The 26437-nt window shown below is 40.5% G+C and overlaps 1 protein-coding gene across 4 annotated transcripts in view; it reads left to right on the top strand.

Moving 5' to 3' along the window:
• Positions 1-215: 215 nt before the first annotated feature.
• fam168a (family with sequence similarity 168 member A) overlaps positions 216-26437 on the top strand; it is a 123785-nt gene continuing 97563 nt past the window's right edge. For all 4 annotated transcript variants that reach the window (XM_070892410.1, XM_070892409.1, XM_070892408.1 and 1 more), the window contains exon 1: positions 216-374. The gene's annotated coding sequence lies outside the window, so the exon portion shown is untranslated. The remainder of the gene's footprint in view (positions 375-26437) is intronic.

Below are 26437 nucleotides of genomic sequence, written 5' to 3'. Positions count from 1 at the left end.
GCCATCATCTCATTGAATAGCATGAGGGGGCGGGGCCTGAATGGCCTACTTCTGTTCCTCGCTGCCTTTTATGACGTGATTGACAGGTTGGAGGTAGGCGGTGCATGTTGCGTACGTCATGACGCAGGAGGTGGGGTTCGGGCGGCGTCGGATGTGGCGTCATGACGTGTCCCTCCCGCCCCAACTCTCTCCCCAGCCCCCCCCCCCCCTCCCCTCCCCATTACTTGGGTACGGTTTGAGAAGGAGACTGAGCCGTGCAGAGAGAAAGAGAAAGAGAAAGAGAGTGTGTGTGAGAGAGAGAGGGAAAGGGAGAGCGAGAGAGAGAGAGAAAATACACACAACAGGGAGGGAGGTGCTCGGTCCGGTACTTGCTGGTAAGCGGCAGCTTTTTAAACAAAAGTATATATATATATATATATATAAATATACACACAAACTCCAGCACCATCAAACACTCACCTATTTAGATATCAAACCGTGATGTGTGGTGGTGGTGGGGGTGGGAGGAGCGACAGAAACAAAATAAAAACGATTTGTTTTTTTAAAATGGACGGGTTTTTTTGTATGTGTGACAGCTCCCAAAAAAATCTGCGGGCTTGTTTTGCGGCGGGGGCTGATTTGCACCCTCCACATTACTCCACAGCAAGTATTCATATCGCGGGAGGGTGGCGGAGATTTTATTTGTTTGGAGTGAATCCCCCCCCCCCCCTGTCCCGCCTTCCTTCTCCTTCCTTCCCCAAGCTCGGTGTGAAAGGAGAAGGAAAAATAATAATAAAAAATAAAATGGACGTTTGCTGAGTTTTTTTTTTGCTGGCGCAGGAAGCTCCCCTCGGTCACTGACTCCCTCATTCCCAGAGAAGATGAAGGGCTTTCTCTCTCTCTCTCTCTCTTCCCCCTCACCTCAGGAATGCAGCGAGGCGCGGAAATAGCCGCAAAGCTGTGGCGAAAAAAATTATGAATTTTTCACTTTTTTTTTTATTTAATTGGGATTTTAAAAAAAATTTTAAACTTTTTTTCATAAACACGAATTCAACTTTTTTTTAAAAATGTTTTTCCTGCGGTAATCTCTTTCCTCCTCCTTCCTTCCACCTCCTTTCTCTCTCTCTCTCGCCAATCTGGGAAGTCCGGCGAGCAGGGATAGTGTAAAAAAAAAATTTGTGTGTTGTGTTTCTTTTTTAAAATGGACGTTGTTTGGGGACTGTGGAGCTTACTTAAGGACGTCCGCACACGGTTCCATCTAAAGCACGATTAATATAAAACCCATTCGCCGTCCAGTGTCGTTAAGCCAGCTTTGATGCATTCAGTCGATTGCGGGCAGTGTTTTCCTTTGTGATGGCGACAATATTTTCTTTTCAGTTAGCGAACAACTCTTCAAAAAAAAACTACAAATGTGAAAATGGTCGGGATCGTTCTGCTGAGACCGAGCTGCAGATGCATAACCTGTCTCTTCCCCCCCCCAACAAAATATACAGTGCCATTTAAAAAAAAAAGAAATTTTATTATATGAATGTTATGTACGGATTGAATTTTGAAGCTGTGCCAACACTTTTAAAATCCTTGTTCCTGCTGTTTAGGAGCATGATACGAATGCTCAAAATGGACGGGTTATGGCTGTTGCTTTTAAGAACTGAAAGGCATTAAAATCTAATCGTTTTATTTGTGAATGCTGCCAATTGCATTTTTATGCGTCTGCCGTTTGGTGCATTTAGTAGTTTCCCGCTAATTTGCCCCTTTTTCAACATTGGCGAAAGCTTTCATAAACTCAAGGGACGGTTTGCACTGCTCTTTCGACTGTCTCTTGAGTCTAAAAATTCCTTCAGTTTTTTTTCCCCCCTTTTAATTATCTGATGCAACTGCGCCAACTCAGACACGTCAATCCGTTTTGTATATATACATAGAAATAACAGAAGTTAACCCCTCGTTTCTTTTGTGTAAATGCTAAGTCATTGCAACAGGAATAAAATTGGCTCGAAAACGTTTTTGAATCAGAAGGTTACCAGAGGGGTTCGTTCTTTTCCTCGGGCATTGGTGTACTGTTTATCCACGTATAAATCTATCACCAACTCTAGGGTGTACACAACATCGCTGTGGGGCTTGGCACATTTATCCTGCAATTTTTTTTTTTGGTTGTGCTGAATTTTTCTATGCCATGGCTTTAATAAAATTTTCTCACTTATTGATTCAGTATTTGGGTTGTATGCCAAAACGATATTTTATTGAACATAAGTGAGGCTGTTTGTTCCAATAAATTAGATTTTTGTTGTTGGGATTGTCTTAAATCAAGTTGTCCATGATCCTGTTTTTCCAAATAGTAATCAATCTGCTGAATCCACCTTTGTTTTCAGCGAGTTTGTTTTGATCAACTGGCCTAATTTTGTATACATCTGATTTATATATAGAAATTGCAACACAGAAATGTAGATTGCCTGATCACAGTAGCTTGTCAGGTTTTTTTTAAGATAAGATGGGACATGCACTGTATAGAACAGACTGGGTGCATTCAGATAGAACCTGCATATTCTACATCCATGACCAACATTCTGTGATGTTCAGTGTAAAATATACTAGCTCTAGTAAATGCTGCTGCCTATTGGAATTTCCTCCTGTACCCTTCTAATTGATACAGTTGGTACATGCATTAATCTGTAATTACTCTGAATTTTATTCGGCATGTCTGCGGTAAATTTCATTTCCCTTAAGCATTTTACACACCATGGGAGTTGGAAGAGGAGAATGGGCTACAGTGCAATAACTCATCTGAGTAAATGCAACACATAACTAGATTTAAATTTGCTTACAAAATCAGGTAATGCTTTTTGGGCTAAATAGATTTTCACTGCAGCTTACTCTAGGTAGCAGAAGTAATTTAACAGGTTGGAAACCAAACCTTTGAATCTAGCTATTTAGGACCACAGGTCAGACAATAGTTGGTATCATTGCTTGAAGGCAAGTGTTACAAACAAAAGTAGAACTTTGTTTCACAACACATTCAGGCTAAACTGGGCGCTGCTGTAGTTCTGACATGGTTGAGATTCTATATCAATAATGGGGGGAGGGGAAATTGGGTCAGGTGTCAGATCTTTCACCTGGAATAGGATCTGAACTAGATTCATTTTAAAGTTCAATCAATCTTGTGAATGATTGTTTTGAAATTGGTAAAATGCAATAGTGCACCTAATTCTGTGAAGTATTGTATGCCTTTATAATATTTGTATCCTCAATTTTGTACATTATTTAGAAATTCAGATGGCATTCCCAACTGATTACATCTAAGGATTATTTAAGAACTACAAATCAACAAGACTGCTTTGCGGTTAGAGTAGAAGTTAGCATAGTTGCCTTTATTCCATACTTTAGTAAGGTATGCAGTGTAAGTGCAGGTTGGAGGAGTTGAATGTGTGTGTTCTACACCCAGCAATGTACAGACAAATAATTAAAAGTGGAAGGAACTACCACTGCGGATAACAGCAAAATCCTTAGGATTAGTTGTAACAAAATGTTAGTTATTAAAATGGGAAATAAATCACATTGTAATTTTATGTTGGAACACTTAAAATGAAATTTTAATCGCTTGAGCAGATGTTACAAAATTAAAATAAACTGGGAATTAAATCTCTTCTCTCTTTCCACCCCCCCCCCCCCAATTTAAAAAAAAAATCAGGACTGCAGGCTGATTTGCTTATTCTGACCGTGCTACGTTTGGCACTAGTTGCTAAGGGGTGTGTAGGAGAATTGCTGAGGTGACCTTCATTCCAAACTGCCTCTCCACTGGGGAATGGCTCGATACAGTTCTTGAACCTGGGTGCAAACGCATGTGAATTGGTGAGCTGACATGCTGCCACATTAAATTTTATACAAAGAATTTCATTATGCCATGAATCTAGTTATGTTCAGTTTGATCTTTTAACTCCTAGAAACTAGTATTAAAGGGTCAAAGTTTGATTGTAAAACTTCAATTGGCTAGAATAGACTGGCAAAGGATACTTAAAGGGTTGACGGTGGATAAGCAATGGCAAACATTTAAAGATCACATGGATGAACTTCAGCAATTGTACATCCCTGTCTGGAGTAAAAATAAAATTGGGAAGGTGGTTCAACCATGGCTAACAAGGGAAATTAAGGATAGTGTTAAAGCCAAGGAAGAGGCATATAAATTGGCTAGAAAAAGCAACAAACCCGAGGACTGGGAGAAATTTAGAATTCAACAGAGGAGGACTAAGGGTTTAATTAAGAGGGGGAAAATAGAGTACGAGAGGAAGCTTGCAGGGAACATAAAAACTGACTGCAAAAACTTCTATAAATATGTGAAGAGAAAAAGATTAGTGAAGACAAATGTAGGTCCCTTGCAGTCGGATTCTGGTGAATTTATAATGGCGAACAAAGAAATGGCAGACCAATTGAACCAATACTTCGGTTCTATCTTCACGTAGGAAGATACAAATAACCTTCCGAATGTACTAGGGGACAGTGGATCCAGTGAGAAGGAGGAACTGAAGGATATCCTTATTAGGCGGGAAATTGTGTCAGGGAAATTGATGGGATTGAGAACTGTATCGAGCCATTCCCCAGTGGAGAGGCAGTTTGGAATGAAGGTCACCTCAGCAATTCTCCTACACACCCCTTAGCAACTAGTGCCAAACGTAGCACGGTCAGAATAAGCAAATCAGCCTGCAGTCCTGATTTTTTTTTTTAATTGGGGGGGTGGCGGTGGAAAGGCCCTGGGGCCTGATAGTCTGCATCCCAGAGTACTTAAGGAGGTGGCCCTAGAAATAGTGGATGCATTAGTGATCATTTTCCAACAGTCTATTGATTCTGGATCAGTTCCTATGGACTAGAGGGTAGCTAATGTAACACCACTTTTTTAAAAAGGAGGGAGAGAGAAAACGGGTAATTATAGACCAGTTAGCCTGACAGCAGTAGTGGGGTAAATGTTGGAATCAATCATTAAGGATGAAATAGCAGCGCATTTGGAAAGCAGTGACAGAATCGGACCAAGTCGGCATGGATTTATGAAAGGGAAATCATGCTTGACGAATCTTCTGGAATTTTTTGAGGATGTAACTAGCAGAGTGGACAAGGGAGAACCAGTGGATGTGGTGCATTTGGACTTTCAAAAGGCTTTTGACAAGGTCCTGCACAAGAGATTAGTGGGCAAAATCAAAGCGCATGATATTGGGGGTAATGTAATGGCATGGATAGAGAACTGGTTGGCAGACAGGAAGCAGAGAGTTGGGATAAACGGGTCCTTTTCAGAAGGTGGTGTGAGCTGTGAGGAGGACGCTAAGAGGCTGCAGGGTGACTTGGACAGGTTAGGTGTGTGGGCAAATGCATGGCAGATGCAGTATAATGTGGATAAATGTGAGGTTATCCATTTTGGGGGCAAAAACGTGAAGGCAGAATATTATCTGAATGGCAGCAGATTAGAAAAAGGGGAGGTACAACGAGACCTGGGTGTCATGGTTCATCAGTCACTGAAAGTGGGCATGCAGGTCCAGCAGGCGGTAAAGAAGGCAAATGGTATGTTGGCCTTCATAGCTAGGGGATTTGAGTATAGGAGCAGGGAGGTCTTAATGCAGTTGTACAGGGCCTTAGTGAGGCCTCAACTGGAATATTGTGTTCAGTTTTGGTCTCCTGGTCTGAGGAAGGACGTTCTTGCTATTGAGGGAGTGCAGCGAAGGTTCACCTGACTGATTCCACGGATGGCTGGGCCTTTATTCACTGGAATTTAGAAGGATGAAAGGGGATCTCATAGAAACATATAAGATTCTGACGGGACTGGACAAGTTAGATGCGGGAAGAATGTTCCCGATGTTGGGGAAGTCCAGAACCAGGGGACATAGTCTTAGGATAAGGGGTAGGCCATTTAGGACTGAGATGAGGAGAAACTTCTTCACTCAGAGAGTTGTTAACCTGTGGAATTCCCTGCTGCAGAGAGTTGTTGATGCCAGTTCATTGGATATATTCAAGAGGGAGTTAGATATGGCCCTTACGGCTAAGGGGATCAAGGGGTATGGAGAGAAGGCGGGAAAGGGATACTGATGGAATGATCAGCCATGATCTTATTGAATGGCCTCCTCCTGCACCTATTTTCTATGTTTCAACTTTTCAATTTGTTTTCAAGCCAGATATGGTTACTGTGATGTCCTCTGTGACTTTATTACTTGGATATTGAATGGTGGAGCAGACTCGAGGGGCTGTATGGCCTACTCCTGTTCCTATTTCTTATGTTCTTATATACTGGGTCGGTGTTTTTAAGCTTTTTGCTGTCTGCTTTAATCCAATACTCAAGATAAAAAAAACTTTTAAAAGTGATCTAGGTGAAATTGCAGAAAAAAATACACCAATTTGAGAAAATAGTTGTACAGGTATTCTATAGCTCAGGAAGTTCAGAATCAAATGAGATGAAATTAAACTTTACTGATGCTTTGGACTCCTTTCGTAATAGCCTACCTGAGAACATGTTTCAAATGTTGGCTGTGTGGAATAAAAGTGGCTGAGTCCCAACATTATCATAAGTGACTGAGCAACATTAAATTCTACAGTTCTTCTGATGCTCAGTAAGTAAATCTATACAGACAAGGACAGTCCTGTTTCCTGGTCTGTGCTGAGTTAGCTGCTCTCAGCTAGGGAAGCAATTGGGGCACAAGCTCCATGTCCTTGGGTTTGGGAGTAAGGGGGAAATACTTCCCATTTCTGATTGCTGGAAAATGTGTGTGTGTATATATAGTGATCAGGTATATGCATGCATATCTAAAAATCTTTAACCATATATTTTTATTAAATTTTATTATTATATATTTTATGTATTATGTACAGGTACGATGGGCCGAGTGGCCTATATAAATATACATTCTGTTTAACGGTTATAAAGCTGATGGTACCCAAGATATCATGATGGTACCCAAGACATAGAAACATAGAAAATAGGTATAGGAGTAGGCCATTCGGCCCTTCGAGCCTGCACCGCCATTCAATGAGTTCATGGCTGAACATGCAACTTCAGTACCCCATTCCTGCTCTCTCGCCATACCCCTTGATCAACCTAGTAGTAAGGACTACATCTAACTCCTTTTTGAATATATTTAGTGAATTGGCTTCAACAACTTTCTGTGGTAGAGAATTCCACATGCTCACAACTCTCTGGGTGAAGAAGTTTCTCCTCATCTCGGTCCTAAATGGCTTACCCCTTATCCTTAGACTGTGACCCCTGGTTCTGGACTTCCCCAACATTGGGAACATTCTTCCTGCATCTAACCAGTCTAAACCCGTCAGAATTTTAAACGTTTCTATGAGATTCCCTCTCATTCTTCTGAACTCCAGTGAATACAAGCCCAGTTGATCCAGTCTTTCTTGATAAGTCAGTCCCGCCATCCTGGGAATCAGTCTGGTGAACCTTCGCTGCACTCCCTCAATAGCAAGAATGTCCTTCCTCAAGTTAGGAGACCAAAACTGTACACAATACTCCAGGTGTGGCCTCACCAAGGCCCTGTAAACTGTAGTAACACCTCCCTGCCCCTGTACTCAAATCCCCTCGACATACCAGTGGAGTTAGCAATTTGGTATTCAGAAGTTGCCTCTTTTTCCTCACTGCTAAAAAACACTGGGAATCCACCAATAAATCAAACCCCTCATTCCACCCTAATTCTGCTGAGTCTGAGGTGCACCCTCCACAGTGAAAACAGATAAATGATTCCAACAGAGTTCTGCAGAACTCTAGGACCCCTACCCCATTGGTACTAAAGTCCAGGATCACTCCACACACTACTCCCCCCACACAGTTTGGCTAAATACCAAATATTAAATTCCACTCATATCAATTTGCTCTGTATATCTCCAATTAGATTTCTGCCCCTACCACAACATCAAAACGAATAACTGAAGTCGCACAGACATCCTCTGTGACTGGTGCATCTTTGGTGCATTGTGCATCCATGTAGCATTATCCCACCATCATATTTTTCAATCTTTCTGCAACCTTTGACAGGGTCGAACAGCTTATCCTTCTCCAACACCTCTTTGTTGTCCAGCTTGGGACTGCCCATGCCAATCCATTTGTAGCCAGAGTATCTCCAACAAAGGTTTCTCTTCACACTCCTGCACCATTATCTCTCGAGTCCTCCAAGGATCTCTCTCATTTACGTGCTGCCCTTTAGCAAAATTATCCTTTAACGTGCCCATATATGCTGATAACACCCACCTCTACCTCTCTTGGCCACACCACTGACTTTGTGTTGTCATACTGTCTGACATCCAGTCTTGGACGAGCTGCAATTTCCTCCAGCTAAACATTGGGAAGATTGAAGCTACATACTCAGCAAAGAATCCAGGCCATGCCTGACACTGTCTAGGATTAGGCCAATATGTTTTCAACCTTGGTGTTCCATTTAAACCTGAACCCACCCCCATTTGCTTTCCATTTGAAAGACCGCCTACTAAAACCTCAGTTACATCACCTGCCTCAGCCCATCTGCTGAAACCCTCATCCATGCCTTTTTTATCTCCAGACTCAGCCATTCCAATACTCCTCTATGCAGCTTCCTGATCTTCATCTGCCAAAAACTGAAGCTCATTCATTACTCTACGATCCATATTCTGCCTATCCCCCTTTACGTCATTGACCCAATGCTCCTCCCCATCTCTAACATCCTCCAGCCGTAACCCACTCTCTCCTCAAACTGTTCCTCTGACCTGCTGGGTAGTCTTCCTTCCATTCGCCCACCACTGGAGGTTCCATCAACTGTCTAGGGCCCACGCTCTACAATTTTCCTTCCAAATATTTTGTTTCTCCTACATTAATCATCATCATACATAGGTAGTCCCTCAAAACGAGGATGACTTGCTTCCACGCCAAAAAAGGATAAATTCACAGGTGTTCCAATGAAGGACATAAAATCCAGGTCCTGAACTACATCCTGAAGGGTGGAAGATGCCTGTGCGTTGATTTTTTTTTTGATTGTGTGGGGACCGTTGCACACCAGCCATCACACAGGCTTGACAGAGCTGGGTCTTGGTCCAGTGGCAAGGATTACCCAAGACGATTGTAGATCTGCTCTGCTGCACGGACCTACTGCGTGCACACATCGCAGTGTGGGCTGGCCCGTGCTGCCTGGTCACGAACTCACGTCTTTCCTGGGCCCCGATCACGTCCCTCCACCGTCGCAGCTCGTGCTGCTCCCTGAAGTGGTATGCCTCCATGCTGCTCTCAGGCCACTGCTCGCCGCTCCTTTTATGGCCCTGACCTGCTGCTGGTGTTCTCACGCAGGTCGGGACCTCCACGCTGCTCCCAGGTCGCCGCTTGCCGCTCCTTTAAAGCCCATAAGTGAATGCAAGTTAAAATTCCTGAGGGAGAAAATTTAAATATAAAGTTCAAGAGCTATAAATATATATATTTTCAGTTTTCACAAAATAATGCACATTGGGAATTTGATCCACAACATACAATAAAAGTGGAATTTGGCTTGTCTCTCAATCATTGGCCCTGATGTTATCTTCCACACAGCATAAATAATCCTATTGTTATGAAATTGTGCGTAGCAACGTTTGGTGTACTAGTATGCTTTTAAAATATGCTAGCCCTCTGCCTTTTCATACCTGTTTCACCTCTAGACTATGGTTATTAAACAAATTACTGTAATATGCTTCAAAAATAATTGTAGAATTAAGAAAAAAATTATTTGAAATAAATTTAGATACACATTTGATTTTTCCTGCAAGCAACAGCATTTTACTATTTTTTTTAATGGAAGTTTACTTTACTGGTCAAATGGTCAGTTTACTGTAAATTAGAATTCAAATAAGGTACAAGGTATGTTTTTTTTAACTAATTTTCCCAGTGGTAATTCCTTCCTGATCTACAGTCACTACGGTACCTTGCCCAAAAAAGGAAATACTTGCATGAGAGCCTTAATAGTGTGTACTGGCAAGATATTCAGCAGTGGGGAACATAGGAGCTGAGTTTGATCCTATCCTCAACAAACAGCCACATATGCACTTCCAACAAGGGTCATTGCATAGTGATTGGGAAATTTTGAACCGTGATTGCCCTCCTTCACCCCCCCCCAACTTTAGCACCCTTATTTATTCTGGGGATCGAATGTTAAATTGGGAGGCAAAACAAATAAACTAAAAGATGTTGCAATAAGTTATTGATGCTAGAATGGGCAAAAGTGGCAAATGGAATTTAGTACCAATAAATGTGAAGTGGTACATTTTGGTTTTATAAAAAAATACTTTGGGGGTGGGGTGTTGAGGAAGAGCAGAGTGATTTGAGAGTTCCGATTCACAATATTGAAAGCAGCACCTCAAGTGAATAAAGCCATTTTTTTTAAAAAAGCTAGTGAAAACCTAGGTTTTATTGCAAGAGATAGAGAATCTAAAAGTAGAGATGTAATAGTGAATCTATATCTAAAAGTTTAGTGAGACCACAGTTGGAATATCAGTTGAGACATCAGGATGCTGCCTGGTATGAGAAAATACAAATGACAAAAGACCTGAAAAATGGGGATATTTCCATTCAAACAGAAGAGATGGGATTTCAAATTATGAAGGGTTGGGAGCAAGTAGATTACGAACAGACTGTTTTTAGTAAATGAGGGGTCAAGAAGGAGAGGGCAAAGATGTAAGATTTAAGACTGAGATCAGGAGAAACTTCTGTTTACATTGATGGTTGTGAGGCTGTGGAATGCACTCCCAAAGTTAATTGAACCAGAGATCAAGAGAACATTTAGGAATGTGCAGATAGGTGGTTAAGGAAAGGAGAATAAAGGGATATGACAATCAGGTTTGGTACATGGGTTTAGGAATACTGCTTGTGGAGAATAAACACAAACACATGCTATTTGGGCCTACCAGACTCCGTGATCTAATGTCTACATAATTCTATATAAATCTGGAACCTCCTTAGTCTTTATGGGTTAACCTTATTGGATAAAGGTTTTGAAGCGTCAGGAGATCTTGACCAACCTGCTATTAATGCCAGATGTAGGAGATCAGTAAATTGAATACCGTGCAAGATTTTTGTTAATCATTGCCACTATAATCTACACATAGACTTGAACTTCATACAAAATCAAATCAATTACAGTGTAAAATCCTTCACTGGTACTTTAACTGGTTAGATTATATAATTCAGTTTGCAGGATGATGTGTAATATACTATCGGATAGGCAGTGTATCAGGGTTCGAAACACTATTGTTCAAGGCCAAAGGCATGACAATATCTTTGACTAACACTGGACTATACTTGCCCGGGGCAGATGTTAAGAAAGTGCCGCCACTATGATAATGCGCTCATGCAAGTTCTCTTTTTAGTTAGAAAGAATTGGAATGCAAAGAAAGACGATGTATTGTAGTTAATATAGATACAGCAAAAATTGGGAGGGAAGGAAGAGATTTTAATGAAAGCTATTCAAGTAGAAAAACTGTTGAGTTCGGTAGAGGAGCAATAATGTGAAGGCTATACTAGCAGAAACAAAACTGCATGTTTACAATGGGAAATGTTCTAAATCATTTGTATATTTTATAATCACTATATGGAAAGTGAAAACAAAGATAGCACAATGCCAGAGAGAAGACCGATATTTAAACTTGAAAGAAATCTTAGCTGAGTCAACTATTTACTGTGTAATCCTTGCTTTTTTGGATAGTTGCAAATAAATTATCCAAAATCTTCACTTTACTCTGAAAATAATTGATGGCTGTTTCCCACATATGTGGTTGGTTACACCAGCAGTATAAAAACATCAATTGTGAGCCTAACACTCTCTAAGTTAATTTGAATGAAGTAAAATCTTCTGAATTCCATGTCCTCGTCCTTATACAATCCTTCCTCCTGAACCCCAATTTTGCATTACATAGTAATGCAGGTTTGAAACTTGGTGACCAAAGGGCCTGAGGCAAATAACTGGGAAGAATGTATAAAAACCCTTGGCAAGTCTTACGGTCTTCAAGAAAATGTAGTTGCAAGTCATTAATGGTTGTTGTTTGCAGAAAACTCTCCTTCTGCTCATAGTTCTTGCACTAAAGTACTAAGCTTTAGAAATCCTTTCTAAATTAGCAGCAAGCAAACAAATCAAGGCTATTGTCTTTGTATGATTTTAGTTGTTACTGCTGCTTTCTTGCAGTATTCTAATGTTGCAGAAATGTGTAAAGTACTTATATAGTATAGCAAAGGAAGACCAATAAAACAGTAACAGGCAGGCTTGTAACTGTTATCAATAGAATTTTTAAAAATATATGCTATTTTGGCAAGTTGAGGTTTTTTAATGGAGTACAACACCCTATAAGGGCATGCATGATCAGTTCTGCTTGATGAAACCTTGCTCATCCTGACATTTTGGAGCAAGATTCTACTAAATATGTTCCTATTTGTTGAACAGTTTGCTTATGTGGCACTGCAGTAGTCGATAGCAGTGCATCAATTCTGGTTGTTTTTCCAGTTGATTTAGAAGGGAACCTTCTAAATAAAGTTTAAGTTCAGGCAGATCGTAGTTTAAAACATTAAGTCTCATGGTAATTTGTTATTCTGTGTGGCTGAGTATGTTGGCCAATAAAGAGGAAAAATGGCACATGGAAATCTGAAATGAAGCCAGAAAATGATGAAAAAGTACAGGAGGTCAGTCAATAACTACAGAGAAATGGCAGGTTATGACATTTGATGATGGGGTATACATCGAAAATGCCATTACCTGTTCTCTTTATAGATGCTGACTTAATATGTATTTCCAGCATTTTTTGGCTTCTTGTGCATCCTCCCTTCTTCCACCTCACCACTGGTAGTTGTGCATTCAAATGTCTAGGTCCTAAGCTCTGGAATAATCCTACCTAAACCTCTACACCTCTCCATCTCCTTCCTCCTTTAAGAGCCTCCTTAAAACCCACCTTTGACCAAATTGTAGGTTGTTCCCTTCTAATCTCTTTTGGTTTGATGTTAATTTTTGTCAGATTACAACTATGTGAAGCTTCTTGGGATGTTTTTCTACATTAAAGATGTTGTATAAATGCTAGTTGTTTTTGTTTTATACTTTAGAATGCTGTTGAGGTAACCTGGGAAATAGACATTGTGTTCAGAACAAGTTCTGTGAAAGAGTAGTAAATCTATTTGCTGTCACTGGGTAGCACTTCACAATGTCACAAGGAAAGTTCTATTCAACGTGGCTGCTCTTGGGCTGACAAACAAAGCATAAGATAGTGACAATGTTGAAAAGTGTCCATTTCACATATGGACTGTGGAATAATTGAAAGACTATATTTTCACTTAAGTGTTAACCTCAGCTTAGTGGTACCATGGAAGTAGATGGTTATGGGTTGAAGGCCTATTTCAGCATGTAATCTCAGCTGACACTTCAGTGCAGTGTTGATTACACTGTTGGAGGTGCTGTCTTTCAGATGAGCCATTAAACCAAGGCCTCGTTTGCCCCCTCGGGTGAATGCAAAAGACCCAGTGGCATTATTTTAAAAAGAGCAGGGGAGTTCTCCTGGCCAACATTTTCCCTCAGCCACACCACCAAAAATAGATGATTTGGTAATTTTTCTCATTTCTGTTTGTGGGACCTTTTGTGCAAATTGGTTTTGGTTGAGACACTGGGAGAACTGATCAGACTGGGCCTCGATCTAATGTTTTATCCGAACGATAGACTTCCTAAGTATTGTGCTGACATATCAGCCTATTATGGACTTGTGTCTGGAATGTGTCTATGTATTGACAGTGATGTGTGTGCATGTTTTTAAAATATATTTTTTCTACCAAAATAGATGGACTAAATTTGTTTATCATGCTATTTTGCAACTGTTGGAATTTTTGGAGTGTCTGATTAATCTAGTAACTTTCAATCCATAAAATTGTGCATTCTGCTAAACTAGGCATGAATGGTAGTGTAATGATTGTTACTAGACTAGCAATCCAGAGGATGTGATTTTAAATTCCACCAAGGCAGTTTGAGATTTTGTGTTCAGCTTTTGTATATATTAATTCTGGAATTAGAAAGCTGGTACAAATAAATGTGATTATGAAGCTGTCAGTTTATTGAAAAAAAAACTGGTTTGCTCATCATCATTAGGCAGCCCCTCGGAATCGAGGAAGACTTGCTACCACTCTAAAAATGAGTCCTTAAGTGGCTGAACAGTCCAATCCGAGAACCACAGTCCCTGTCACAGGTGGGACGGATAGTCATTGAGGGAAGGGGTGAGTGGGACTGGTTTGCTACACACTCTTTCCGCTGCCTGCGCTTGATTTCTGCATGTTCTCGGCAATGTCCTTTTTAAGGATAAAACTTGTAGTTCTTGCCTGGTCTGGCCTATATGCGGAATGGCTAATAAACCGAGGAACAGGAGTAGTCCATTCAGCTCCTCGAGCAATTAGATCATGGCTGATCTGTACTTCAGCTCCATTTTACTCGCCATGGCTTCATTTCTTTAGATATTCTTACCTAACAAAAATGTAGCAATCTCGGTCGTGAAAGTTCCAACCGTCTTAGCATCCACAGCCTTTTGGAGGAGGCAATTCCAGATTTCTACTACCAGCATAGATGTAAACATCCTTAAGAATAGTTTTTTTTAAAATGTGCTTTTTGATAATGGAATTGAGTCCTAGCTCCATTTAAATGTTGTAATATAATCTGTACAGACAATTGTTGTTTGGGGGCACAGGAGCCACATTTGTGTCCTGAAACCCTCAGGTCACTGAGCATCAAGTGAAGTGGCAACTTGTTCACCAATCCTTACAACTGGGATGCACACAAACAGCAGACTGACAATCCCTCTGATTCTCCCAACTTTACTGGCCTCTGGTAACTAGGCAATTACAGGTATAATCCTGCTTACAGCTGTTTAATATGTTAAATGGATTTGATAGGGTAGATAGAGAGAAACTATTTCCTCTGGTGGGGGAATCAAGAGCAAGGAGACATGATCTTAATTGGAGCTAGGCCATTCAACAGTGCAATTGTGAAGCAATATTTCACACACGGTAGTAGAAATCTGGAACTCATCCCCAAGGCTGCTAGGACATTGGAGTTTTCAAGGCAGAGATTTTTGTTAGTCAAGGGGGGATATCGAGGGATATGGAGCAATGACGGGTAAATGGAGTTGAGGTGCCAATCAACCACGATCTAATTGAATGGCGGAGTAGGCTTGAGCGACTGTTTGGCCTATTCCTGATACTATGTAATTGGCACTGTATTGACAGGTCACAATGGTCTATTAAGAATTAGATGTGATTTGTAGCTTGAGCGAGATTGTGGGAGATGAAAGGATAATGGAGGGTCTGGCTTTGGAAAAGATTTAGGAAAGTAGGAGGGAGATGGGGCAAAAATAATGAGAGGGGGAAGATAGGTACAATAGGTGAGAGGTGCAAATTCATTTTGAAGGAGGAATGGTGCAAGTCTGGAAAATAATTGCACATCCACTTGCGCTGCAGCAATGGGAGTATCATGCTGGGGCACTGAGCAAGAAACCACTCTGTTTACACTCTGGTATAATTTATGTAGCTTTGTATAGCTCACACACATTTTTTGTCTCCATTTTAAAAGGTTATGCGGTCTCAGGAGATGAAATGAGAGAATACACGGCTACAGTCCTTTGATATAGGCGTCACACACACCATGTCCAACATGTCTGCCTTTATAAAGACTTAGCTGGATGATGACATTTGAGCACTAATTCATAATTCAGCATTTCCTTTTGCTGCTTGATAGTTGCTTAGATGAATGAAAAAAGGTTAAAAATCAATCCTTTATGCATAGAGGGCTATTTTTTTTGAAGATTGTGTGTCAAGTGTTTGTAATGAGCTATGGCATTTTGTTGTATTCTACCATATCAATTTTATTGTGCTTCATACAGTTTAGAAACACTTGAATTTGCAAAGCAAAATCTGAGGATTAGCCATTTTGGTTTGAGGTGGGGGGAATGCCTTCCCAGGGTTTCAATACAAGGATGAAAAGAAAGAACTTGTATTTATGTAGGGTCTTTCATGACCTCGGTGTCCCAAAACGCTTCACGGTCAGTTAAGTACTTTTTGAAATGTTGACACTGAAGGAAGTCGGGCAGCTAATTTGTGCATAGCAAGGTTCCACAAACAACAATGAGAAAAGACAGCCAATAATCTATTTTTAATGTTGGTTGAGGGATAAATATTGGCCAGGATACCGGGAGAATTTCTCAACTCTTCAAATAGCGCAATGGGATCTTTTATGTCCACCCAAGAGGATAGATGGGGCTTCGACTTAACATTTCATGTAAAAGACAGCAACTCCAGCAGTGCAGCACTCCCTCAGTACTGCACTGTACTGTACAGCATTGAAGCACTGACCACACTTGATCAGCTCCGCTGGGCAGGCCACATCGTTCGCATGCCAGACATGAGACTCCCAAAGCAAGCGCACTACTCGGAACTCCTTCATGGCAAACGAGCCAAAGGTGGGCAGAGGAAATGTTACAGGGACACCCTGAAAGCCTCTCTGAAAAAGTGCAACTGACACCTGGGAGTCCCTGGCCAAAGACTGCCCTAAGGGAGGAAGTGTATCCGGGAGGGTGCCGAGCATCTCGAGTCTCATCGCTGAGAGCATGCAGAAATCAAGCGCAGGCAGCGGAAAGAGCGTGCGGCAAACCTGTCCCACCCACCCGTTCCCTCAACGACTATCTGTCCCACCTGTGACAGGGACTGTGGTTCTCGTATTGGACTGTTCAACCACCCAAGGACTCATTTTTAAGAGTGGAAGCAAGTCTGCCTCAATTCCGAGGGACTGCCTATGATGATGATGAGTACTGCACTGGCGTGTCAGCCTAGATTCCGTGCTCAAGTCTCCGGAGTGGAGCTTGAGCTCACGACCTTCTGGCTGAAGCGAGAGTGCTACAACAGAGCCAAGACTGACTGGAAACCTAAGTATAGTACTCTGCTCAGGCTGCACTTTGAATACTTCATTCAGCTCTGGTCACCAAAGCATAACTTCCAAGCTCTGGAATTGGTGTAGAGAAGGACTGCGAGATTGAGCCCTAGTGTCCAAGCTATTAGATATTAGAAACATTTGGGTACTTCTGCCTTGAAAATAGGTGAGTTGGGACACTATAGAGGGATATAAAGTATTTAAGTGGAATAGAAATCCAGAACACTGTTAAACTACAATTGTAGAATAAGATGACATGGGTACAAACTAGAAAAATCAAGTTGAGGACTGATGTCAGGGAGCCCTTCTCTTAGCTGGAATGATCTAATTCTGGAATCATTGAAGAGGGAGTTTGATGCTGTTATGTTAATATAAGAATGAGCTCAATGACCTCTCATTTCTACTTTGCGATTTATTGCTATCATATATCCAATTTACTGTACATTACCCAATCAGGATTAAAGCACCTTACGTTAGTAAGTTTGTAATAGTGATTGGGAAGTACTGTTGTATTTAAGTTGCAAACATCAAAAACTACATTCCATTTCTTGTACTATATTGGTGTTGCATATAGCTCCCATCGGTTTTTAAAATATTCACAAATTTCACATTTTTGATTGACTTACAATTCCTAATCCACCAGAAACCTCTGCCTCTCAATTGTTTCACTGCATTTCTTTCAAATGTGTGTGGAAGATCCACTACTATTAAATGGTATATATGATGGCTAACATAATACTTCAAATTAAGAAAGTAAAACCAGAGAACATGAAATAAATTGGCAAATTTGTTTTTAAAACCTCATTGATACAAACTGTCAGGCTGAGTAGTAGAGACAAAAACATTAGGGATGTTCAGAGAGTCATGCTGGAAATTTGGTTAATAAGGGGATGAACTTCACTGGGTAGACTGGCCTTTACTCACGCATCATTTGTTTAGTCACAGATACTTTTGAACATTGTACAGCTTGGACCTCTTTGGTCTGGAAACATCCGTGGTTTGGCATTAGTTGGGCCTAAGGGAGAAGAGGGTTTATATATTTTTTTAAAGAGCACCAACTGCAGTGGCAGTCAGTCAGTCAGTGATTGTGTGTGTGGGTGCTGAGGGAGCTGCACACACACACACACACACACACACACGAGCCCGGGCGCTGTCGATAGGTACCGGTAAGACTAAGCTAGGTGTGACCTCACGTGGTCTGGAAAATTCTCTGTTTCGTAACCGGTTAGGTCCCAAGGGTGCCAGACCACAGAGGTCCAACCTGTACATGATTAAAAATATAGCTATTTGAATATCACTCAAGTCAAATTTAGTTTGCATAAAATGCATTGAGAAGTGCCATGCATATACTAAAATTCCTTTTAATGCCAAACTGCATTTTTGTGCTATCACTGGAGTTGTGTAAGTGGGATCTTTAAAATTTACAACTTCTCTCCATCTCTCTCTTCCTAATATCCTTACTAGATATTTCTCTTTCAAAGGAGTTAATTAACACAGTACCAACTGCTTTGCTTAAATTATTTTAGCTATTATTTGAGTCTAGCACTTGGGGCTGAAGATTGTGGTGTAAAACTTGGAGCTGAAGTTGTTTGAGAAAATATAGATGGGGATTTTGATCTGTGCCTTTAAATCTTCGTGTATAAAATGTAGATATGAGAGCTTGTGATTGCGGAATTACAAATAAGAGTTTAGCCTCCAGCGTTGTGGATTAATTTTTTCCGGTCACTCTTTTCTCTTCTCTTCTCTTCTCTCCCCTGCACCCTAGAGTGGTAAGTGGTAGGTATGTGAAATATGAAATATGCTAAGCAAATTCAGTTGATACTGTGTTAATTACCTGATTTTGAAAAAGAGAAATATATGGTAAAGAGCAGGATTGAAGGTTATAAGATTAGATAGATGATCAAATATTCCGCAGAATACAATGATTCCTGTGCTGCTGAGATAATAGAAATGTGAGCTGTGAGTTGCATTGTTGGGTAAGCACATTGTAATAATATCCTTGAATTGTACATGATTATTTGGGGGCTAGAGAGAAATTTACTGCTTTAAGGATTACCTTCCATTAGTCACCTCCCTCAAAAAATGGAGTCCATGATCCAACTGTGTGCAGAAGGAACCATTTTGAGGGGCTGGAAGGGCTTTTACTTTACAAGTTTGGTATGAACCTATAGGTAGGAAGAGTAGCCATTCCCATATTGATAAACTATTAGTGGTTTGCTTTGCACTTTAGCAGGCCTACTTCAATCAGGCATTGCTTTGACTTTCCATCCTGCTAGAACTTGTTGGATATGCACACCCTTCTTCGACCAATTTTTATTTACAATGGTATTTTTATTGATTAAATCTCTTCCTATAGTTATCCAGAACAGCCAGGCTATTCCCGTGTATATGTATCACAGCTTACAAAGTTGCTGAAAAATGCTAAGAATAGGCAACCAGGCTGGTTAACTTTGACATAAGCGTTTAAATTTAAACTATGGTAGAGTTCTTTTAATAGAGATGAAGTAATTGCAATTCATGATGCTAAATATAAACATTCTGATCGCTATGTAACTCCTGTCAGTACAAAACTGGTGCTGTTTTCCGTGGGACATTATTACTATGTACCAATTACATAATTGGTTCTTAGTTTGGCCAGGGAACTTTTATGGCTGGCATGTCTCAACATTTACACGTTGGGAAATTGACAACCAAATAACATTTCAAACACAGTTTCTGACACTTATCACAAAGGTGGTTGTTTGCATTCAGTAGCCCACCTGAAATGTACAATTGCTGCTAAAACGGTGGCAGAACGCAATCGCCATAATTGTTAATTGTGATTTTGAGTGATTGATTGGATCTGTTTTTTTTCCCCCTCTTGTTTGGCCCAATTGCAATAGAACAGTTACCTATAATGCCCCAGACATTGTGTTGAGTACAGATGTGGTAGGCATTTTTCTTACCAGAACTTGTATCTGTATAGCACATTTTTAATTGAGTAAAATTTTCCAAGGCGCTTCACAGGAACATTATCACATAAATTTTGACACTGAGCCACATGAGAGATTAGGATTGGTGATGAAAAGTTTGGTCAAAGAGGTAGGTTTTAAGGAGCATCTTACAGCAGCTGAAGGCACGGGCACCACTGGTGGAGCGATTGAAATTGGGGATGCTCAAGAGGCCAGAATTTGAGGGGTGTGGGCAATGTTTCTTGTAAAAAAAAAAAAAAATTGGGTGTGCGGCACATGGCCCATTCAACATGTGCGAAGCTTTACATTAGTAACAATGAGGGTTTCAGCAGCAGATGAACTGAGGCAGGGACGCAGTCGGGCGATGTTCTGGGTTAGGCGGGCTTGGCGCTGGTGCGGATATTTGGTCGGAAGCTCATCTCCCACTCTCTTTCTCTTTCCCCCCCCCCCCCCCCTTTCCTCCCTCTTTGTGTCTCCCCTCTTCCACTCAGTAGAAGTAAATGAAGAATCGGTGAATTGGATTATTGTACACTTGGTATACTGATTTGCTTTTGTTACTTTGCCTAAACTGGAAAATAACTTTGCAGTGGCATTCTGCTACTGATCCTCTGTTTAAATGCGTGAGAGCGTTGACCCAGATGCTCCATAACTAATTTTTATTCCATCAGCAGTGAGGTGTGATTGATTAAGGATTTTTTGGTTTGCCTTGGACTTGTAACAAAGCATACCACGATGACAGATTTAACTTTTCCTGTGTGGTCACGATGGGAAGTTACTGCATTCTCCTGACATGTCTAAGGTGTCCTACCTTTTGGATGACTGTTTCAACTGTGGAAATGACTTCCACAGTGAGACTGATAACTGACTCGATTGCCTTTTGAGCAGAAAAATCTCATGCAATAGATCTATTCAATTAATGATGCTTCAAATGGACTTGTGCATGTGTGCATTTCCAATATGGGGTATTCTTGTTTTTGAACAATTACAATTCTTTCATCTTTCACTTTTAAAACCCTTAGCCTGTCAAAATGTCATGGAAAACAACTTTTTTTTTGAGTTGACCAGTTTTACAAATTCAAACTCTGGCGTTGAAAGAAACATTAAATGCAGTAATGATGTATAAAAAGCTGCTCAAATGTCTGCTTTTACTCTAATAATCCTAAAGAACAATTTTAAACACATTTTTGTCACCCATTCCCAGTTCTCCTCCTTTCTCTGTTCTACTTTGGTATAACTTGCATCAGTTTGTTCCTCAAACATGTAATTTTTATTGCCTCTTCTAAAAAATATTATATTTACAATTTTTTACTTGGCTTGTTCCTTCCGGCTCCCACTATCTATTTTTGAAGATGAGAGCAAATTTGAAAAAATTAGTGATTCATTGACTGAAAACCTGCAGAATTAGCCTTCAAAACCAAACTGAAGCCTAGATATTGAAGATGAGATATGGTAGATGATATTTGATCTAAATTATTCTTCAGAATGAGAGATTCTGCCAACAAGTAGACATCTTGGCCTCAAGTCCATTAACAGTTAACGTGGTCCAGCTAAGTTTGTAGTAGAAAGCAAAACATTGTTTAGTAGTTTATTGAAGAAGCGTGTCTGATTAGGTATGGACAGACTTCTTTTGTTACTGTTTGTATGTGACCGGACGATAAGTATAACTTTTAAAAGTGGGATACAAAATATCTGGACCAATAAAGTAGATACGCCATGAATGGAGAATGCATTTTATTGTAGGTGTAAAATATTGCATATACAAACAAGAAATAAAGAACATACATAAGCTGTCAATTAGTAATTGTGGGAAATGGATTGTGAAACCATACTGTAGCCCACTTGCTTAGCCTATTCTCGTGTTTTAAAAACTTATCGTCTAGAATTGACTGGCTACATAAAGTAGAACCATTTATTGAGGGGAAGGTGTAGCAAACCTAGAAAAGATGCGATTATTGATTGTGTTCCAGGCACCAATGCTGATCTTGTGAACTATTAATAGTTAATTGAATACTGGAATACTTAGGAATTTGACTGGAAAAAAACATTCGAACCAATAAATCACTGGAATCGCATTAGGAATATTATATGGAATTTTGGGTACCCAGGCCTGTTGGAGAAGTTTGAGACAAAATAGAGGTTGGAACCAGGACTTCAGCTTTGCTTTGTGAAAAGAGAGTTAGAGTTGAACTTCTCATTGTCTGTCAAATGGTGTCCCTTATTCGTGAAAACTGGTAGTAAAGGATCAATGTCAGATCAATGCCCTTTGTGTCAATTGTCAAAACTCTTCAAACCATAGTAAATGAGACCCTGTTTAATGTCTCAATACTGCTTATTGGTAGCAAATTTGGCTTCGGAATCATCAAATAATCTTGTGCTGTAGAAATGGAGTGATTTCTTAATGTCCAACATAAAGTTAGAGTAGTGGACTTGACATTTCTGGAATTTCTGATAGATTTTAGTATTCTGGCCTCCTGCTTGTGGTGAATCTGATGCACTACTAATTGGATATGCAGCTTCTTCAGAGGAAGCAACGGTCTAGTCAGCTGTGAATACATGGTTGCTTCTTGACACCTATTCAGTGGAACTACCATGTGTCATCTGAGATCTGGTATATGTCATCAAGTGATCACCTGGCTGAGGGACCTCATCTAAGTACAGCTAACTATTTAAAAAAAATAGGGACTTCAATTATGTGGAGCAACTGGAGATGCTGGGGTTGTTCTCCTCAATGCAGGGAAGGTTAAGAGGAGATTTGATAGAGATGTTCAGAATCATGAATGGTTTTGATGAGTAAATAATGAGAAACTGTTTGCAGTGGCAGAAGTGTCAGTAACCAGAGGACAGATTTAATGTGATTGGCAAAAAAAAACTGAGGTGACATGAGGGGGAAATAAATTGTGCAGCGAGTTGTTGTGATCTGGAATGTACTGCCTGAAAGGGTGGTGAAAGCAGGTTCAATAGTAACTTTCAAAATGGAATTGGACACATACTTGAAGAGAAAAGAATTACTGGGATATGGGAAAAGAGCAGGGGAGTGGGACTAACTGGATGGCTCTACCAAAGAACTGGCATAGGCATGATGGGCCGAATGGCCTCCTTTTGGATATCATTCTATGACAATTTAGTAGCACTAGGATCGCTGCAGACAGATCTAGGTGGAGTTGGATAATGGGCAAATAAATTGTTTTAAAAAAAATATATATATTAAATGGCTGGAAGGATGGACTAGAATGTTTATCTATTTCTAAAGGTTGGAAACAGTAGTTAAAAGGTTTTGTTCCTTTTTATTTAGTAATCACATCTGACCTAATCTTGGGCAAGCAAGTGAAGAAAGTTGCAAATCCAAACTCTTAATATCAATGCAAGTTTTCTGTTGTTTTATTAAAGGATTCATTTATGAAAGGAGATTGCATAAACTTGGTTTGTATTGAGTTTAGAAAGTTGAGGGGTGTGAATGCTGGGTCAGTTGAAATTTTAAAGACTGAGATGGATAAGAGTTGTTAGGTAAGGGTATAAAGGCATATGGAACAAAGGTGAATAAATGGAATTGAGGTACAGATCAGTCTAAACAGGTTGAATGGTCTAATCCTAATCCTGAGGATGCAAAGAAAGATTTGCATTTATATAGCACCTTTCACGACTACCGGACATCTCAGCGCTATACTCCATGAAATACTTTTGGCGTGTAGTCACTGCTGTAATGAGGAGGGATAGTGCACAATAGTCATAGGCGGAGACGATGCCATTTGTGACTTTTAATGCTTGCCGAGAATGGGGATTTTAAAGAAGAGGTGAGAAGGCTGGAACAAAGTGAGGTGCTTTGAGGAAGAGACAGTACAAGAGGAATATTGGGAGAGATCAAGATGTGATTTTGTGATGAGGTAGAAAGTATTGTCACGTGTGGAAGCTTCAGTGAGGGGCAAGGTATTGCAACCCATGAGCTGTTTCCATCAAAGCCACGATATCAATGAAGTGATTCACAATAAGGTAGTGGAATGTCCATTAATGAGGGAATGAACATTTTGGAAGGAAATATGGAGAGTGTCAGCGATTGTTGATCTGGAGGCAGTCTGATGCGGCATTGCGATGGCGTGAGTGAAAGGGGAAGGAGGTTGTTGAGCCTATCCCTCTGGCTGTGCTGGGTGGAAAAATTGGTGAGAGGAGAGGGGTGCAGTTGGGGTTGCTGCTTGTAGGAACCCGACTGATGCACCTTTTTATAAACAATCACCGGCACTTGCATCGTCTTATCTGCCGACTTCATCCCAGACGCCAAACTCTGTTGGGAATTCAGATGGAGTCTATAAAACTGAGCCAAGGAATAATGCAAATCCAGATGTTCTGCAGGACATTTTAAAAAAAAAGTTGCAGTATGACACCCATCAGATCTTTCTGAATACAGTCCAGGTGAGCTGGGCCAGTGTTGCCAATGACCGAGTTTTTCAGGGAGAAAGAAAATGGCATAAAAACAGCTGTATGCCGGACCTACAGCACAGCCAACTGCCCCCTGCACAGTCCCAGGACTTTCAGCAATTCCAAGTTCATAGTCCGCTGCGTCACTGGGTAACACAAAGGGCTTCAGACATTTCAAGGTGTAGACCATTCTCCAGAAAGGGTGAGAGGGCTGGTCTAAAGGGGAATTCAAACTTGGGACAGCACCAGGAGATGCATAGTGATGGGTGGGGAGGGCAGCCAAGTACACGAGGGGAGAGCTGAAAGATGATATTACCCAAGGCTGAGAAATCAGATTTTATGATTCTGTGATCAGTCCTGCCTTTCCTTCATTATTGTCTCTTACTCCGGTATCATTTCTCTTTTGTGCTCCTGATGACTACCAGGGACAAATGTGCCTCACTGTCATGCAAATTGTACACACAAGCTTCTCCATTATTTTAAAATGATTCACTTTGGTTTAACCATAATACAACAAATTATATTTATATAGTGCCTTTTAACGTCGTAAAACATCCCAAAGTGCTTCAAGAGTTACAAAACAAAATTTGACATCGAGCCACGAGATGTTCGAGCAGATGTCCAAAAGCTTGGTCAAAGAGGTAGGTTTTAAGGAGCGTCTTAAAAGAGGAAAGAGTGGTAAAGAGGTTTAGGGAAGGAATTCCAAAGCTTAGGACCTTGGCAGCTGAAGGCATGGTCACCAATAGTAGAGCAATTAAAATCAGAGGCCAGGATTAGAGAGTAGATATCTGAGGATTGTGGGACTGGAGGAGATTAGAGATGGGGAGCGACGCGGTCGTAGCGATTTGAAAACAAGGATGGGAATTTTAAAATCGAAGTTGCATTAAGATTCTTGCATTTACATGCAAATGTCTATAAAAAATTCCTTCCAGTTGTTAACTTTTTCCATTATGAATCTCTGTCGCATTTAAAATGTCTGTGTATACTTGTGCTGTAATTACACCCTTTTACTGGTGATGGTGCTGTAGTGTTGAGACTCCTCTGCTCCAACTAACTGCTTCCCAAATTGCTGTATGTTTTTCTACTTGTGTATCACAATAGGACAGAATGTATGACTTTAAAATGGAGATTCAGTATCTGTTTTTAATCTTGAATCTGTATGTTCTGGTACAATTATCAGGCACTCTTAGCCCAGCTTCACCTGAAGACTATAATTGGTCTTCACTCCCCATGTGCAATGCCAAAGGAAATTGAGTAGTCATTAAATAAATTTTAAGAGAAGGTTAATGACCTATCCAAATGAACACGGCTAATGGTCTGACTCATCTTTAGTTTTTAAAATTGCTAATAATCCAAATTCTATTAATTCAGATTATTTTGAATAATAATTCAAAGCCATGATCCCAGTCAAAACCTTGATTTTAATTTAAGCTTGGTTCTAGTCACACTTTACGAAGGATGTCAAGGCCTTAGAGACGATGAAGGAGATTTACCAGAACGGTACCAGGGATGAAAGATTTCAGTTACGTGGAGAGACTAGAGAAACTGGGATTATTCTTAGAACAGAGAATGTTAAGGGGAGATTTGATAGGTGTTCAAAATCACGAAGGGTTTTGATAGAGTAACTAAGGATGAACTGTTTCCAGTGGCAGAAAGGTCAGTAATCCGAGGAAATAGATTTAAGGTAATTGGCAAAAGAACTAGAGGCAACATGAGGAAACAGATTTATACAGTGATTCATGGCGATCTGGAAATGGACTGCCTGAAAGGGTGGTGGAAGCAGATTCAATAATAACTTTTCGAAAGGGAATTGGATAAATACTTGAATGGGGAAAATTTACAGGGCTATGGGGAAATAGGGGAGTGCAACTAATTGTATAGCTCTTTCAAAGAGCTGGCACGGGCACGATGGGTCAAACTGGCCTCCTATGCTGTATCAGTCTATGATTCTATAATCAGTTCTGCTTTACCGTCATTATTTTTCCAAGCTGGTGTAGTATTAATATTTTCATGAATTACTCCTACTTCTATCCACTGCCTAGTCACCGATGTCTGGACTTTACTTGGCCACGATGCCCCTATGGCCTAAGTACTTGATGTTCATTTGGACTTGTACATAATGAGGCATGTCCGCTTGAGTAAGGTCTTGCATCCATGGAATTCTATCCCAACGCTAGTTGATGCCTTGAATGAAGA

The sequence above is a fragment of the Pristiophorus japonicus genome, chromosome 10 (genome assembly GCF_044704955.1).
Source record: "Pristiophorus japonicus isolate sPriJap1 chromosome 10, sPriJap1.hap1, whole genome shotgun sequence".
NCBI lineage: Eukaryota > Metazoa > Chordata > Chondrichthyes > Pristiophoridae > Pristiophorus > Pristiophorus japonicus.
The sequence above is the reverse complement of the archived record's forward strand: the minus strand, read 5'-3'. Positions and strand labels throughout refer to the sequence as shown.